This window comes from Ambystoma mexicanum, chromosome 12, assembly GCF_040938575.1.
Source record: "Ambystoma mexicanum isolate Mex_15411 chromosome 12, UKY_AmexF1_1, whole genome shotgun sequence".
In the NCBI taxonomy this organism is placed as follows: Eukaryota; Metazoa; Chordata; class Amphibia; order Caudata; family Ambystomatidae; genus Ambystoma; species Ambystoma mexicanum.
In genome coordinates, this window is record NC_090936.1 from 595,753,213 (window position 1) to 595,769,972 (window position 16,760).

Genomic DNA, 16,760 nt, shown 5'->3' on the forward strand with positions numbered 1-16,760 from the left:
TGCAGTTTATTCAGTTAGACTCCTCCAGAAATTAAAGCTGACGTGTTTCGGATAAATTATCTGTCTTCAGGGCCTGCACAGTGTTCTTCTAATCTTGCATTCAATTAAATAACCTAGAAAATATGTATACAATTACTCATTATTAGCCACTCGAGGGCTGTGCAAAAAGTCCAAGAAAATATATTGTAAATCATGTACACTAACCTTTACATCGTAGTAGACACATCACTCTTGATTGTCAATCTGAAACCCAACATGAAATAAAAATATGGAGCCCTTCACACAAACAAACTCCAAGTCAATCAAAGGTTTTCAGCATAAATTACAAATGGTGATCCCTCACCTGTATAGGCTTCCTGATTTTACAAAGGTTAACTCCTCTGCTGTTTATTTCACAACAATGGCGATTTTCTACCTACTGAAAAGTGGCACATTAGCCAGTTATAAATCACTCACAGTACCAGGGACCCAGTGTCCCTCTTGTGTCTAATCCTCCAAGATAGTTGCTAAAACCCATACCTGCGGCGTTTCCTGGATCCTTCAAACGGGAACTCAGCAGAAATAATGAGCCTGTGTGGATGCTGCTCTTAAATTAAAGCATTCCATCACATGTCATGATCACTTGTCCCTCCATGGTGTATAGCGGTAACTTGGATATATTGCGGCCATCTTGTAGGTACTAGTTAACCATAGTGTGTATTGCGCCAAAAGAGACAACTTTAACTAACATCTTCTCTTTATTTTTTCAATCAGTATTCCCTATGTTTCATTAGGGGAATTAAATTCACCTTATTCTGTATTCTATGACCTGAAGCAGCCCCCAATTCGCTCGATACCATCGAACCCCAAAAATTCACCAGGTGACTGCGCCAGCAAGAATTCAGGCTCAGGCAAGTCCCTTATCAAATGAGGAACTTATTACCTCAACAGAAGAATCCGCAAGTATCACAAAGCTGAAAAGTATTAAATAAACCCCAATTTTCTAGAACCAACAGTTGAAGTCAGGACTTTCCAAAGTGCAATGTTAAAAATTAGATCTCTACAAGAATAGCAGATATGGAGGTTTTCCCAGATCGACTTGCAGGGCACTGGTAATACAGGATGATGAAAGCAAAAGCTCGTCAGACTTGGGGGATGCAACTGCTAGATCTCCTCCTCTCCCTGGATACTTTTGGAAACCATAAAACTTAGATAACAAATTGATGTCCGTTAGCGACCGCCAGGGCCACATGAAGTCCAATGGCACCATGAAATCCAAGGTGGATTTCTTCACAGAGACGAAGTCCCAATGAAAGTATATTGGAATGAGCTAAGGCACTGTAGGCCATCAGGAAAAAGTGAGGGGGGTAGAGTAAAGGAGGTGACTTTACCAGCCAATGCTGAGCTCAGAAGACACTTAGAAATTCAAATGGACAAAAGGCTCTAGCAAACTAGAGGCTTTAGAAGGATGACCCCCGAGAGTAAGGCCAGATTCTCAGCAGAAGAGTGGGGTGGCAGCACAACTGGTTGCCTTAGGCTAGGCAGGCAGTCCTGGTCTAGCTGTAAAGGGTTGGAAGACTATTACCATAAACAGTCTAGAATCAAAGGTATTTGGGGTTTCTATGGCCCTTGACGTTTTGCGAGAAAGTGGTACTCTTCAGGATCAGTATCCAGACTGCAAAAATGCACTAGGCCTGCAGCCAGAAGGTTCTAGTAGATAAGCAATAGTCTACTAAAGGTACTTCATGTTACAAGAGTGTCGAAAGTACTCTTGAGTGGCTTCTGGGTCCAATGGTTAGGAGATCTTGTTGGCACAATGAATTGGGAGCTGAGGTCAGATGAAAGACTAGGAGGCCCCTAGAGGGCAACAACTGACACCCCCTGGGCAATGTTGGTCTCAGAGGTGTTATACGAGGATACCCAGGGCCTCCATCCCGTCTTTAATCTCATATCTCATATCTCATATTACATAGCATCCCTTTACCCCTCTGTGGCCCATGACATAGGATATGCAAGCAAAGAAGAGAAATCTGTGGGTCATAGGCTCAGACATTAACAAGCCTGCAGATGTGGGGCTCTGTGAGCCAAATGTTACCCTCAATGTATGCCACATGACAGCAGAGGGAAGGCGAATGAATATAGGTGGAAGGATGCAACGCGAGTTAGCCCTACACAAGGATGGGCGAGCTTGCATTAACTTTTTGGAGGCATGCAATTACACCGACAGGAAAGTGAACCCAAAGTAGACACCACAATCAAGAGTCAGACGTTCATGAAAGAGGCCGCTGGACCCCAAGATGGAAGACAACCTTAACATCCCCCCTCGGTTTATGGGACCGTGGCATGGCCCTTAAAGTCAAAACCTATGAGGAAATTGATGCTTTCTTACATACAAGCCAATACACATGCCTGCTCCTACTTAGCACATGGATGCCATGCATCTCTTGATCATGAGCCACATTCCAAACCAGAGTAGAGTGTTAAAGGAAAGACAACAAGAAGGAGAGCGTTTGAGTTAGAATCAAAAGGAGAGGAAGTAAAAGAGGTAAAAAGGGAGGAAGAGGGGAGGATAAACGAGAGGGGGTGAAAATGAGTGAGCAGGGACAGGAAGAGCCAGCAAGGGGGGGGGAAGAGAAAGACAGAGAGAGAGAGAGAGAGAGAGAGAGAGAGAGAGAGAAAGAGAGATAGAGAGAGAGAGCGAGAGAGAGAGCGAGCGAGCGAGCCAGACACAGAGAGGGAGAGAGACAGATGGAGAGCAGAGCGAGAGCGAGGAGAGATCAGAGGGAGAGCAAGCAGAGAGCAAAGATATAGATGGAGAAAACAAGTAGGGAGCAAACAAGTTATAGAAAACAGTAGAGGGAAAAAGTGGAAAAGCAGAGAGAAAGAGAAAGCAAGAGAGCAAAACAAGCAGAGAGAAAAAAGCGTAGAGGGGGAAAGAAAGCAGAGAGAGAGATAAAGTGGAGGGAGGGAGAAAGAAGCAGAGAAAAAGCAGGAGAGAGAAATAGAGAAAGCAGAGAGATAGAGACGGAGAGAGACAGGGGGAGAAAACAAACAGGAAACCGAGCAGCAAAGCCAAGCAGAAAGAGGATACCAAGCAGAGATATTGGAGAAAAAGCAGAGAAAGTGAAATCAGAGAGAGAAAGCTGATAGAGAATGCAGAGACGAGAGGGCGAGCAGTGAATGCAAGAGAAAGCAGAGAGAGAGCAATAGAAAGCAGGGTGAGATACAGAGGCAGAGAAAGCAGAAAGCATAAAAAACAGAGCAGAGAGAGAAATCAGAGAAAGTGACGAAGTAGAGAAAGAGAAAGCAGGGGAGAAAGAGCAGAGTAAGAATTCAGAGAAAGGAGAGAGAGAGAGAGAAACCAGAGAAAATATAGCGAGCAGAGAAAGCAGAGAGGGCAAGAGAAAGGAGAGGAAGAGAGCAAGAGCGAGCAGAGAAAGTAGAGAGCAAGCAACGAGATAGTGAGAAAGCAGAGAGTGAGCAGAGGAGGGCAGAGAGTGACAAAAGAGCCGAGAGAATTAACACAGAGAAAGCAGAGAGAGCAAGCAGAGAGAGAAAGCAGAACGAGAGAAAGCAGAGAAAGCTAGCAGAGCTAGAGCAAGCAGAGAACACGCCGAGAGAGCAATCAGAAAGAGAAAGCAGAACGAGCACAGCTAGAGAAAGAGCACACAGAGAAAGAGCACGCAGAGAGCAAGAGAAAGAAGAAAGCAGAGAGCGAGCGAGCGAGATATAGAAAGAGGAGTGAGAGGATGGAAAAGGAAGTAGAACTCTTTAGAACCTGGGCCAAAGGGAGCAGAGCTCTTAAGACCTGGGTCAAAGATCTGCTCCTATGCTGGAGGAGACAGGCCAGAACTTAACATGGGAACTGGGACTAGGGGAGGTGATCCTTAGTTCAGCCGTAGTTGACGGTGTGATCACAAGATAACACCGGAGAGGCAAGTAGGAAGTACCTTGGTGTCTAGCAGTTCATGTAGTGTTGCATGCCTGACTCCCCTTCCCCATCAGATGACCCAAGTTACCTGGATGGTGTTACTGGGTATTATACATTATAAATACCTAGAGACTAGGGGGGTGATGTTGCGCGGCTTACAAGATGGCAGCCGCCTGAAAAGTTCTGGCGACGGCACTACAATCCTTGTAAAATATCCTCTGCATCGGGTCCCCATCCAGTCTCCGGTGCCAACACACATGAACAGCTAACACTGGGGTACCTATTGATCCCACCATTTCTCCATGCCGAGCACCATGTGGGCTAAACGGAGCATTGCCTGCCATCGGCCTCAGCGCGGATCCTGTAGGCAAAGTGGGGGAAGGGCAGACCCTTCGAGCAGGGGAGTGGATAGCTGATCGTGATTGAGGCGCGGCACAATAACAACCCGCCTTGACAACAAGCCTCACCTGGGGCTGAGCTGAGATCCTGAGACGCCACATCAGCCCGCCACTCCAGGAAGAGCTACTCCCCTGCACCTCGACAATGAGTGCAACACAGTGCGAGGACCTGGATGGCCAACCAAGTTCGACCCACATGGACAGGCAGGACTCGGGTGCGGGCAGCCGGCGGAAACCAATACACGTGGTCCTTGTGAAGTGGGGGGGACCCTCGGCGGCTACCTGGGGCAGCCCATCTGACCCTCCACCATAGCGGACAGCAACGCCGAGCAGAGCAGAGCAGAGGCGGAGGCGGGACCCTCCCGAACGGAACAGAACCGCCAAAACACCCGGAACCTCCGAGAATCAGCAGGATGTGCCTCGGCTCGCGTTGCAGACACAGCTGGACAGCGTCTTGTGCACCCTGTGACACCATTGCTAGAGGTGAGCTCCTGCCCGTTAAGAGAGACCAACCCAACTCCTGTACTAATGCGGGTGGTGGACTGAAGGGAGCACTTCGGCGTCTGGACCGCCTTAGGGGGGTGCTGAACACCGTGGACCGTGCAAGCGGTGCCGGCCACGGCCCACTGCCGATCTGGGCTCCTCTGGCGCGCTCTCTGCCCTCCTGGGCCCTGAAACAATACCGTTAGGAGAAGACAAACGGTACTCCTCCAGACCTCCCGTACAGCAGCAGCAGCTCATAGGATGCCTTCCGGGCACTACACACCATAACGCTACAGCTACTAACTGCGGCGACCACTGGGCACCCAGGACAAAGCTGCTCCACACCTCAGGTCCGAGTACTCCCACGCCGGACTCCCCTTCGCGGAGGGCGATACTATCTGTCAATATTGCGGACTACCACGGCCCCAGCTCCCGGGAAGACCCGCAACTCATGGGGAGATACTCCTGACTACACCCACACCTGTGGTGACAGTGGGGCCTCCAGAAAACGTCTGCACTCAGTGGTGGGAGAGACCCTCTCTGCATACCGGACAATAACCCCCATTAACTCCTCTGCATTGCGATCAGCACCTGCTATGAATCCTCACACTGCCGTACAAAACCCCCTGGGGGGGGGGGGGGCTGGTGTGCGTCTGGTAGCCTCCCATGGCCCACTACCGAGACCAAGGGGAAAGCGGAACCAAACAGCAGCTAAGATCCGGCTCCCGGACATGGAGGGCTATACCGGGTTCACCTAAGGCACCAGAGCAGGCATAATAACCCCGCCACGCTGGGCAGTCAGCATCTGGCACCAGCTGGGGCAAAGAGCAAGACACAGCCACACAGAAGAACAACATGTGTATATAAACACACCAGACAAGCAATTACAGGTGGGAAGGACATTGGTTTCCGTACTGGAGGCGACCACCCTGCATCTCGCGTTACACATCGGAACGCCACCCCTACATTTAAGAACGCAAACCACTAATAGAGACTCCCCCGGGACACATCAACCTGCAGATGGCCCCGCCATGGTCAATCCTAAGAAAAGGTCCAGGATGGACCAATTCTCATGAGCATATCCGCCTCAACACCCGCCGTCTCCAGGCCAAAGCCAAATGCAATCCCAGATGGACGTGGCAGCCCTAAACCAAACTCTGTTGGCCCTAAAGAGCAGCACAGACAATTTAGGGGCAACGATAGATGCAGTAACTTGCAAGGTGGACATATCGGCCATACAAATTGATAAGCTGTGCGGGAGCATGACGGAGGCCGAACAATGAATAGGGGATGGCGAGGATAAAGTGGCCACCCTGCAACGAGAGATGGCCGACCTATTACAAACTATAAAGAAACTGCTTGCAAAAAATGAGGACCTGGAGGAACGCTCCAGGTGGAACAACATCCAAATCTTAGACGTGCGGGAGTCCACCCCGATCAATAATATGGAAAAGTTAACAGAGACAATATTGGGGGATATCCTAGGCAAACCCCCTCTCTCCTCGATGTTCATGGTGGAACAGGCACACCGATCGCTAAGTCACCCCCGGGCGCCCCTGAATGCCCGATCATTGGCCGGACCTTCTGCTATAGGGACCCCATTCTTCCAGTCAGCAGGGAAAAAGGGGAGCTGCGGTGGGGGTCCACCACTATACGGCTGTATCCGGACTTCAGCCCAACAGTTCAAGACCAGCGTAAAACATTCCAAAATATCAAGAACATTCTGTGCAAAAAAGGCATTAAGTATGCCATGCTACACCCGGCCAAGCTTCGTGTTCTACATAATGGGTCCACTGTTTTCTTTACCTCACCAGAATCAGCAGAACAGTCGCCCACCACATCACCCTTGAACGATCACTACATGGAGACAATATGCTAGGATACCCCACTAAGGTACAACGACGGCTCCGGGGTCATGGGCGGGACCCAGGTGCTACACTACTAGCCGCAGCCACTTGGAGTGAATAAGCTTCCCCTAGCGCTCCACTACCAGCAGTCACTGCAGACTGTTACGTTTTGTTAATGTTGGAAGTTAGATACAGGGGGGGGGGGCGGGAGCCGGTAGATTTATGTTTCTGGCGTGGGTGGGTTATGGGGGGAATGTTTTTGGTTGTTAATATAACTAATAGTTCTTCGATGACCTTCACAACTCACAAAGGTATACCATACCCAGCTGATACAGGTATCACTACACATGTCCACACTGCACGAACCACGTCAATCGCTATGTTGTTACTCGTAATATGGCTAAGCCTGTAATAAGTGGGAAACCTGGGGCGACTCGGTCAATCTTGTCCTGGAATGTAAGGGGGCTAACCAACCAGAAGAAATCACAATTGATTGCTAACTACAGCACAAACCATGTGGCAAACATATTATGTCTGCAAGAGACGAACCTGGCCCGAGCAGCCGCTCTCCCTAGATTAGCGGTATGGGGCATTCATAGATACGATTCCTCCTATTCCTCGCATTCCAGAGGAGTCGCTACCTATATCCACGCAACCGTACAATATAGACTACATGAACAGATTAAAGATGAAGAAGGGAGGTACCTAATACTCGCGTGAGAACTGTTTGGTACTAAACTCCTACTTATAAACATATATGCACCCAACACCGACTCCCCTGAGTTCTTCCACCAATGCGCCAAACATATCCACAAATTCCCCGGCTATGAGACGATATGGGCCGGCGACTTTAACCTGGCCCTTATGCTAGAGCTGAACAGGTCTGCTACATCACAACTGGCCCTCCCGCAAGCAGTTGGGGCATGGTCCTCCTTCTCCCTATGCCACGATTTACACGACGAATGGCGGAACATTCACCCGAATGACAGAGAATACACATTCTTTTCTGGGGTGCACGGTAGGGCATCCAGGATTGATTACATTATGGCCACAACTCCCATGTAACTGCGGCGTCCATCCTTCCCCGATCCCTATCCGACCATTCACTGGTACTGGTCCGCTTCGTGACTACTGAATGCCCCCCTAACCTACTCCGATAGCGATTCAGAGCCACCGCCTTAGAGGACGTGGCATTCCGATCAGAGATAGGCCAAGATATACGAACCTACTTCCAAGCCAACGAAGGGTCAGTCCCCGATGAATGCACAATTTGGGAGGCCTTCAAAGTTTATATAAGAGGGTGCTGTATCTCAAAAGAGGGTGGAGTACTGAAAGCCCTACGGAGGTCCATGCGGGTATTGGAGGACACCATCCATGAAGGGGAGAAAAGGCAAAGTGCCTTAGACACACCGAGCTCCGCTGAGAGCTACGGGCGCACAGAGAGGATCTCCTTCATCTAGCAAACAGTGAGGAGCGGTGCCTAGGAGACCCGATATTAGCAGCAAGATACGGGGAGGGTGACAGACAGAGTAAGACTCTGGCCTGGGCCAGTAGGAGGGAACGACCAACCACCAGCATATCAGAGGTCGAGGACCAGAATGGGGTTCTTATTAAGGATCTGCAAGGGATTAATAACAAATTTAGGGAGTATTACAAACGGCTATATACATCACGCCCTACCCGGGACATGACGAGTTAACACAGTGCCTAGATGAAATGTCCTTGGGTTGGTTAGACCAGTTCCAAGGTAGCTCTCTCTCAATAACCCTATTACTGAAGAAGAGATACGAAACGCTATAAAATCACTACCCAATGGGAAGGCTCCCGGCCTGGACAGAATAACCTCAGAATTCTACAAGGCATATTCAGACCTAGTGATCCCTTACTTGATGGCCATGTATGACATCGCAATGTCTAGCGGTATCCTACCGGAATCTACCAGATCAGTCCTAGTAACAGTGCTTCTAAAACCCGGAAAAGATCCCAGACACCCATCATCATATAGGCCATTATCGCTCATCAACACAGATTATAAAATCCTTGCAAAGATACTTATTGATCGCATACTCCCACACATGCCAGCTTTGGTTCTACCGGATCAGGCCGGATTCATTCCCGGAAGATCCACTCAGAATAATCTTAGATGCCTATTAACCCTCATGCACAATGTCAATCGAGAGTTACCAATGGTGGTGGCTGCTCTCGATGCTGAATGGGCCTTCGACTGTCGAGTGGCCTTTTCTCTTTGAGGTGCTTCGACGATCCGGGTTCGGTCAAACATATATCAGATGGGTTAAACTGCTGTATACGGCCCCCAGAGCGACAATATACACAAATGGCACAACTTCAACGCATATCTACCCCATGCGCGGCACCCGCCAGGGTTGTCCCTTCTCCCTGGTTCTATTTGTCCTCCACATGGAGCCACCAGCTTGCCATATCCGGGAGCTGCATGCACACCGAGGAATTCGCATACGTACACATCTCTCCTCTGTATCTCTATACGCTGACGACATCCTTCTTTATGTCAAACACCCCCGCCAAAACCTACCTCAATTGACGCAAGAAGTGGTTAGATTCTGAGAACTATCTGGGCTCAGGATCAACTGGGATAAATCCTAGGTCCTCCCCTTAACCCCAGAAGTACAATGGGCAGATGTGGGCGATATGTTTCGCTTGTGCCCCAAGGGGATACGTTACCTGGGCATTATAGTCTCCACTACACAGGACGGCCTATGCAAAGACAACTATATTGCACCGCTGGAGATCCTAAAACAAACGGTAGAAGCCTGAATACTACTCCCCATCTCCCAGGCGGCCTGTATAGCCCTTGCTAAAATGGTAATACTCCCTAAACTACTGTACAGCTATAATAACATACCAATATGTCCCCCTACTTGTTACGGGTCCCGCATTAAGAGACTGATGACAAGACTGGTGTGGGCTGGTAAGGAGCCTAGGATAGCCTACGACACTCTTGCATGCCCGTATGAACTGGGTGGCATGGAATACCTGGATATATATTACCTAGCAGCCCAGGTACAATACTAGCCTCAACTCTCCTCATTCCCAATTAGCAAAAGCTCTCACCAATCCAGGCGCCCTAATGGGCCTGATCTGGGGCAACAGAGACAACCCCGAAGGGTGAGGTTCAATCCATAGCAGTAACATACAAAGCCTGGGAACGGATAAATCAACTACAACAGACTACCTGGTCTACCAATATACAACACAATAGGGATCCTGCTCACGCACAAAAGGTCCTTCAGAGAACAATTTCAAGTTCTAGGAGTGCAGACCCTAGGGGGCCTGGTACAGGACGCCCGATTTGTGCTATGGGAGGAGCTAAGATCTAGGGGCGAACATAATGCTGTGACTCTACTTCACTACTACAGACTACGGGGCATTCCGAGGAACAAATGGCCTGACTTTCCACTAGCCCCATCCCCCCCACCCAGCATAAAGCTACGTGATCAATCCCATATCCACTAGTAAACTTGTTTCTACCATCTATAGACTAGTTAGAAGCGGGAGAGGGGTGAAGGAACATGCATACAAAACCATATTGGAGTCATCATTAGGGAAACCACTGAGCGAGGATCAGTGGAAGTCCATCAGCATGCAAACCCGCTATATATCTCTAACCTGCTGGTACAGACTGGTCCACTACAAATACATCCACTAAGTTTATTACCCTCTCAACTTGAGTAGATGCTTCCCTGGGAGCCCATCCACCTGCAAGAAGTGTGATACAGAACTAGCACACTTTCATCATGTAAGCTGGAACTGCCCTTAGATTAGAACTTTGTGGGTAAACAGAGGGGGCAATGTCCGAAATGTTATCCCCAACGAGAGCATACTCACAGGAACTCTGGCTACTAGCTTTGATTGAAGGAAGAACCCGCACCGAAAAGAAATTGCTAAGGATGGCCTCAGCGATAGCCAGATACCTAGTGGCAAGAATGTGGGGGGAAGTCCAACCCACATCCCTCCCACATTCCCAAAGTGGCTGGAATGCATGAACTTATGTGAACAAAGGGAAACCGGGTATGCCTCATCACTTCCAGCTACCAGCTGCCCGTTTGACTATTGGCCCCCCTTCAGACAGTATCAATCGGACAACGCTCAGGTAACACATTCTCCAGAATCCTCCCCAGGTCGCTGATGTGGGAGACAACAGTATGGTGGCTCAACCACGAGTTGGCAGACTTCATGATACACTATACCAGACATTCCAACACCTCTCAGGTTGATATCTACAAAATCGTGACGAATGTACACCTTTGGCAGTAAATTTGTGAGTTTAAGAGGGTTCGGGGGGGGGGCAATCTGGGGATGCTATGGGCTCTGATGGTTACTTGTTAATTGGAAAACAATTAAGAAAGTTTTTTTTTTTAAAAATACCCATAGACTGAGTTATTGCTTTGAATCGCACAGGGAGCTAACTGTGAGCTAAGGAAGAGAATAAAGGGCGGCGACCACAGTCCTAAAGTAAGTACAGGTATGATTTAATCCGGACTATTGTGCAATTTCTAACTCCATCACTATTGGTACAATTAACACAAATCACCATGATATTGAAAATAACAGTGACTTTTAGTTACATTTGTTTTGCGTTGCCTGTTGATCCCTCAGCCATCATAGGCACTGTTGGTCTTTTGGGCAACAAGGCAGGCAAAAAGAGTCCAAGCAAACTCAGATGGACTGCGGCTTATTTGGAAAACTTTACTTGGATTCAACCTGGTTTGGTGTCGGGAGGAATCTCCTGTGGCTTTCGTCCAAGCCGCCAGATCGCCATCCCGAATCTGCACCTTGATCTAAGATGGTTTGTAGTGCTTTCCAAGTATCCTTAGCCCACTTAGGGCAGCTATGATCAATCAGCCAAACAACTCTCCCCCCGAGGAATATAGAGACACAAAGACACAGTATAACACATGAAGGAACATCCACACACACTGTTACAGATAATGTACATGATGTACTGTTTCAGGTAAGTACACATTTTAATATATGCTAAGCAGGAATGTATAGTGTTAGGTCAGAGTTACATTTATTTTCGGGGGTTCTGCTGTCCTTTTCAGACACTGTTGTCACCCAGAAGGGTATCAGACACCATGACCCTGGCTCCCCTGTTTGTTTGGGCTTTCCTGGGTTGCCTCCTCCGTGGTCTTCATTGTGAGACAGTTTACTGCTGGCTGTGCCGCTTTGTTCATAAAGCCGTTGGAATCTGCTTGGCCTAATTCCTCTGTCTTCTAGGATCCATCTTTCCCAGTGCTGTCAATCCTCATCGGAGAAGACTGCTAATTCTGCTTTTTGGCCATCTAGGTATTCATTGGTCTGGGGCTCAATCGTTGGGTGACTGGATCCGTAAATCACATCTATAAAAGAAGAGATGTAGTCACTGGATTGTTTCAGCATTCCTGATCGGAGTACTTACCCATGGGCCCTGGGTTGGTGAGGTATTTCTGATACACGGTCCAGGTTTGAAGGTTTTTGCAGCCCCCTCTGCCCCTTCTACTGAGTTTTGCCAAGGACTTCTATTGACCTGAATCCTATTGTGCTTCTAGTCTTCCTGGGCTGTTGCGTCTTGACCCTGGCACTAGAGCTCTTTAACTGTGTACACCAACTACTTCACTATGAGCATTCCTCCCTACCTTGCGTTAAGCCTGACTGCTTTGTCACAGCTACCACAACTGTAGAATGTGGTCTTTCATTTTAAAGAGAAACACTGGCCCACCTTTAGATTAGATGGTTACACAGTGCTCTCCAAAGGGCTGTGCAAGAAACAAGCTAGCACATAACATTTACAAGTCACTGCTGAGGTTTTAGGACAGCCTCTGGTACTTGCAGGACCCCCGAAATTTGACTGAGGTTTAGTCCAACCAGAGCTACAATTTCCAAAGGTCTAGCCTGTTGCCTCTTGGAACGTCTCAAAACTGGTTTTCACTCAACCTCAGTGATGATTTCCCATTGGGAAATACAGCTTGCAGCCAATTGGTTGTACTGGATACTGGTCCTGATGTTGTCGCACTTAACACAGGCTAATGTTAGCATTTGAGACTGTAGCAGTCAGAAGATTTCAGCTCTTTCCAGCAATGTCCAGCAAGGTCTTTAGTTTATGGAGGGCAATTTCTTTGGGTCCTTGTGGTACAGATGGCAGTTCAACTGATGTGGAATGTCACATGGTGTTTCCGGACGCTCTATGGCCACACAAGAAGGGTAGAAAAGAGCCTGCCATCGCTGAGGAGCATTGGGATACATCCAGTACAGGGGGAACGACAGTTCCGATGGTGGGTTGGTGCAATGATCCTCCAGCAACTGCAGCAGTTAAGCCAAACAGGTGTTCTTTGTAAAATTGCAATTTTAATCCTCATGTGTAGTAACCCCAGACCTATTGGTCTGTCCAGTTATCACAGTTTGTCCTTGGCTCATTGTCTCAGTTTCCAAACAGGGCAACACGCAATGCAGGATCTCAGGGGCCAATGTTCTAGCAGGTGATTTGGTTGTTCGCAATGAGTCAGGGAAATAGGCACTGACACAGTGTTTTCATCTGGATTCAGAGGCTCCAGTATCGGCAGACACTATCAGCGCTTGACTTTGAGGACTGGTCTCTGATGGAATCCAAATCTGGAACAGCTTCCGCACAGTCCTTCATTCAAGGAATCCACTTTGTTCAACGCTAGGACCAGTCCATGAAGCACCAAGTAATAGTACAGGCCCTCTCTTTATGGGATATTTGAAGCCAAAGGTGCAATTCAACCTCCTTTAAAACATTTTGGTGGTCTTCCAATCATTGGGAGTTGCCACATTTGTATTTATTATAGAAATAACACCCACGCCGCTGGGCTAGATCAGGTGGTAATGGCCAGGGCCAACAGTGTATGCCCAAGCAAAGCGATGAACCCCAGAGCCGTTACCACCTGATCCAGCCCGCCGGTAAGGATGTTATTGCTATTAGCACCCCAGGTTTTTAATCAGGGGTGCCAATAGCAATCCATTTATTTGAATGAATGGGATGTGCACTTGCGGTGTCCTGTTCATTCAAACATATACTCACCTATGATGTCAGAAGCCAATGAAGAAAATAAATGGAGGTCCAAGGAGGAGCCAGATACATGTGAAGCATGAGAGGAAAGCTGAGAAAGACCATATGATTCAAGAAGAGAAATGAAAGGGACAGTAAAGTGAGTGGAGTTTAAGTCAAGATTCAAATCTCAGAGAAGAAAGTGGGCATTGAGAGGGAGAAGGGATGAGAGGAGAGAGTCTAGGTACTCGCAGAGAGAATGGAGTGGTCATGGGGACGCGGTCGATAGACAGAAGAGAAGGCTTTAGTAAAAGAAGAAGTGGCATTCAAAAGAAGAGAAAGGGGGTATTAAGATTGGGAGAATGAGACCAGGTAGAATGCTAGGGAATATCAACACTGCCACCTTTTCCAATAAGGCCAAGAGTATGTGAGAAGTTGGTAGAGGGGCAAGAAAAGAAAAAAGGATTAGTATGGTGGGAAGTGATCCAAGTCTCGGTAAGATAGAGGAACTGAAGATTAAGTCTTAACAACATGTTAAGAATAGGCTGAGATTTGTTACAGTCAGAATGGCCTTCCAGAACCCGAGAGAAAAGAGGGGGGGAGGAGAAGGCGAAAGATGGGGATACAAGTGAACCATAGGGAAGGAGGGGGAAAAATGAACAGGAATCGAAGGGAGCAGAGAAGAGGGTTTACTGAGATTGTATTGCTAAAATAACAGCGACATACAATTACAAAGTGCAACAAATATTGCAAGAAACAATATCGACATGGCTTTTACATTGCCCATTGTAAAAATACCTTTTTTTGGGGGGGACTCCCACCTGACCCCCCACACCCCTTACCTCTCCTACTTCTGAACTTTCCTGGTCTCCCTCCCCTTTATACCAATTTTAACCCAAAACATTTTTTTTGTTTTTTTAACACCTAAAACTCATCCCTAACATTAAACTATCTTGCCTTTATTTCAATATTTATTCTGCTGGTCAGTATTTTTTACCCACTCTATTAATTCCAACAATAGGTTGTCATCCTTGTAAATTCAGTCATTATTTCCTGCAATATTATCACTCAGAAGAATGATGGCAAAGAGTTTGTACAACCAGGCACCAGAAAGAAAAAGAGGGATTAGTAAGCAATGCAGTGTGCAGTCAAAATATCGAATCAATAATGTCGAAAGTCATAATCTCGAAAACAATGTAGAGAAAAAAAAGTCAAATTTTTAATTTTTTTATTTATATATATTTTTTGGGGTCCGGGAATAAAAAAAATGGGTACAAAAAAATACAAAAAATAAAAAAGGGAGTTTTTAGGGGGCATCCCCCCCATTTCGAATAAAAAACGTAATAAAAATAAAATACAACTTTTTGGTTTTCAACATTTTTTTTCAACATTTTGGCTTTCGACATTTTTGTATTCGATATTATCACTATAAACCAAGCAATGCCAGTAGAGATGAAGACAGGTGGTGCCAGGGGACACAGACAAGAAGGGGGAAGAGCATGAAATGACTGGGTAGATGAACACAAGCTTGAGCAAGCGAGGCATTAACAAACAGGTGCAAACATGGAAAGAACGTGCCCTTGAGAGGACACCCTTTAAAGAGGATCCCCAGGGCGAGTACATACTTGAAGAATGGAAATGAGGGACAAAAAGGTTAGGTGACACCGTCATCTGATTGTGTACTCTGGATCGTGAAGCTGGTCCAATGAGAGTGGGAGCTAGCAGGTGTGGGTCCACGACTGCGTCAGGCGAGCGTACTTGCGCTGGCAGTGGGCTCTTCGGCATGCTCCCTCACAAAACGGCACTGGGGACTGGAGCAGCAATGCGTCCTGGTCTCACTTACAAACTTTGCTGGACTGTTCCTAGACTTTGGATTGAGATGTTTATTCCTAGTGAAATCCACAGACGCCCGATTTTACTAACCTCAACTCGGTCGATTCAGAGCTGACCCAGCAAGAGGGCGGAGTCAGGAAATGCCCTTATAAATCGTGGATGTGTCACCCAGTGTGCTCATGGGGAGCTGGATCTGCGACTATCTGCAAAACATTGGGTCGAGTCCAGAAAGCGCCACGCATTTCCCCTTTTGTATCACATTCACCAACACATGGGCGACTAAGTCTGAATGCAGTACTCTGTCCAGGCTTTTCACAGAGTACTCTGTTGTCTCAACCCCAGTGTACTGCCTGTACCCAAACTATAATTAGGTATTAGCCACCAACCAGAAATGTACCTTGTTGTGTTTTTCTGTGACAACAATCAAAACAGACAAAGCTGGATCCTTAGTGTATTCCGAAGGTTTGAGACCTGAAAGCTCCCCTGCAGCGCAACAACCACCTTGACATCCCAGTCGACGCCTCAGATGAAAACTCACAAGTGGAAAGTTAACTAACTGGTCTGGAACCAATGGAGAAAATGAAAGGAATATATATCACATGGGTCTCTTGCCAGAGTCACAGTTAGTAACTTTCAACGTCACACTTGGTTTGCATTTGGGAAACAGAGTGCCACCACAGGCTAAAACGTTTGCCACTTGTCCTGTGCAGCAAACATTTGGTAACCGGTCATTACTGGAGAGAGGTTACACAGTAGGGTCCCAATGCCACTGTCCTGGAGGGGCTATAACATCCAGATAGATGCTCCTGTGTCCAAGGAGGAAGGTCCTGTTCTTTCTCCAGTTCAGTCAACTTCCTGGAAAATTAGATGTCACAAGCCTAAAGGGTCAGTTAGCACCTGGGGACTATGACGAATCACAGAAATCCATCACTTCTCCCCAAGGGGGAACCTTTCCCTGTGAGACGAGCCCACATGCAATACACTCCCTAGCGGTAGAGGCAAGCAGGACTTCACGGGGAGAGACTCCCCCTTTGGGGAGATGGACTTCTGTTCTGATGAGGAACTCCCTAAGAATCACAACCCCAACATACCTCTAAAAACATCCAGTGAAGAAAGGCATGAAGAACTTACCCAAATCTGTTATGTCATCAAGACACTGATTATTCCTCTAAGGGAAAAACTACATGGTACGGAGATGAGGGAAAAGACCTGTGGAGGAATAGAGATCAGGAAGCAAAGAAAGGACAGTGACGTTATGCTGGGGA

The 16,760-nt window shown here is 47.5% G+C and overlaps 1 protein-coding gene across 2 annotated transcripts in view; it reads right to left on the bottom strand.

Moving 5' to 3' along the window:
* The window catches only part of PITPNM1 (phosphatidylinositol transfer protein membrane associated 1), an 875,847-nt gene that overhangs the window by 716,145 nt on the left and 142,942 nt on the right, over nt 1-16,760 (bottom strand). The gene's annotated exons all lie outside the window — the stretch shown is intronic.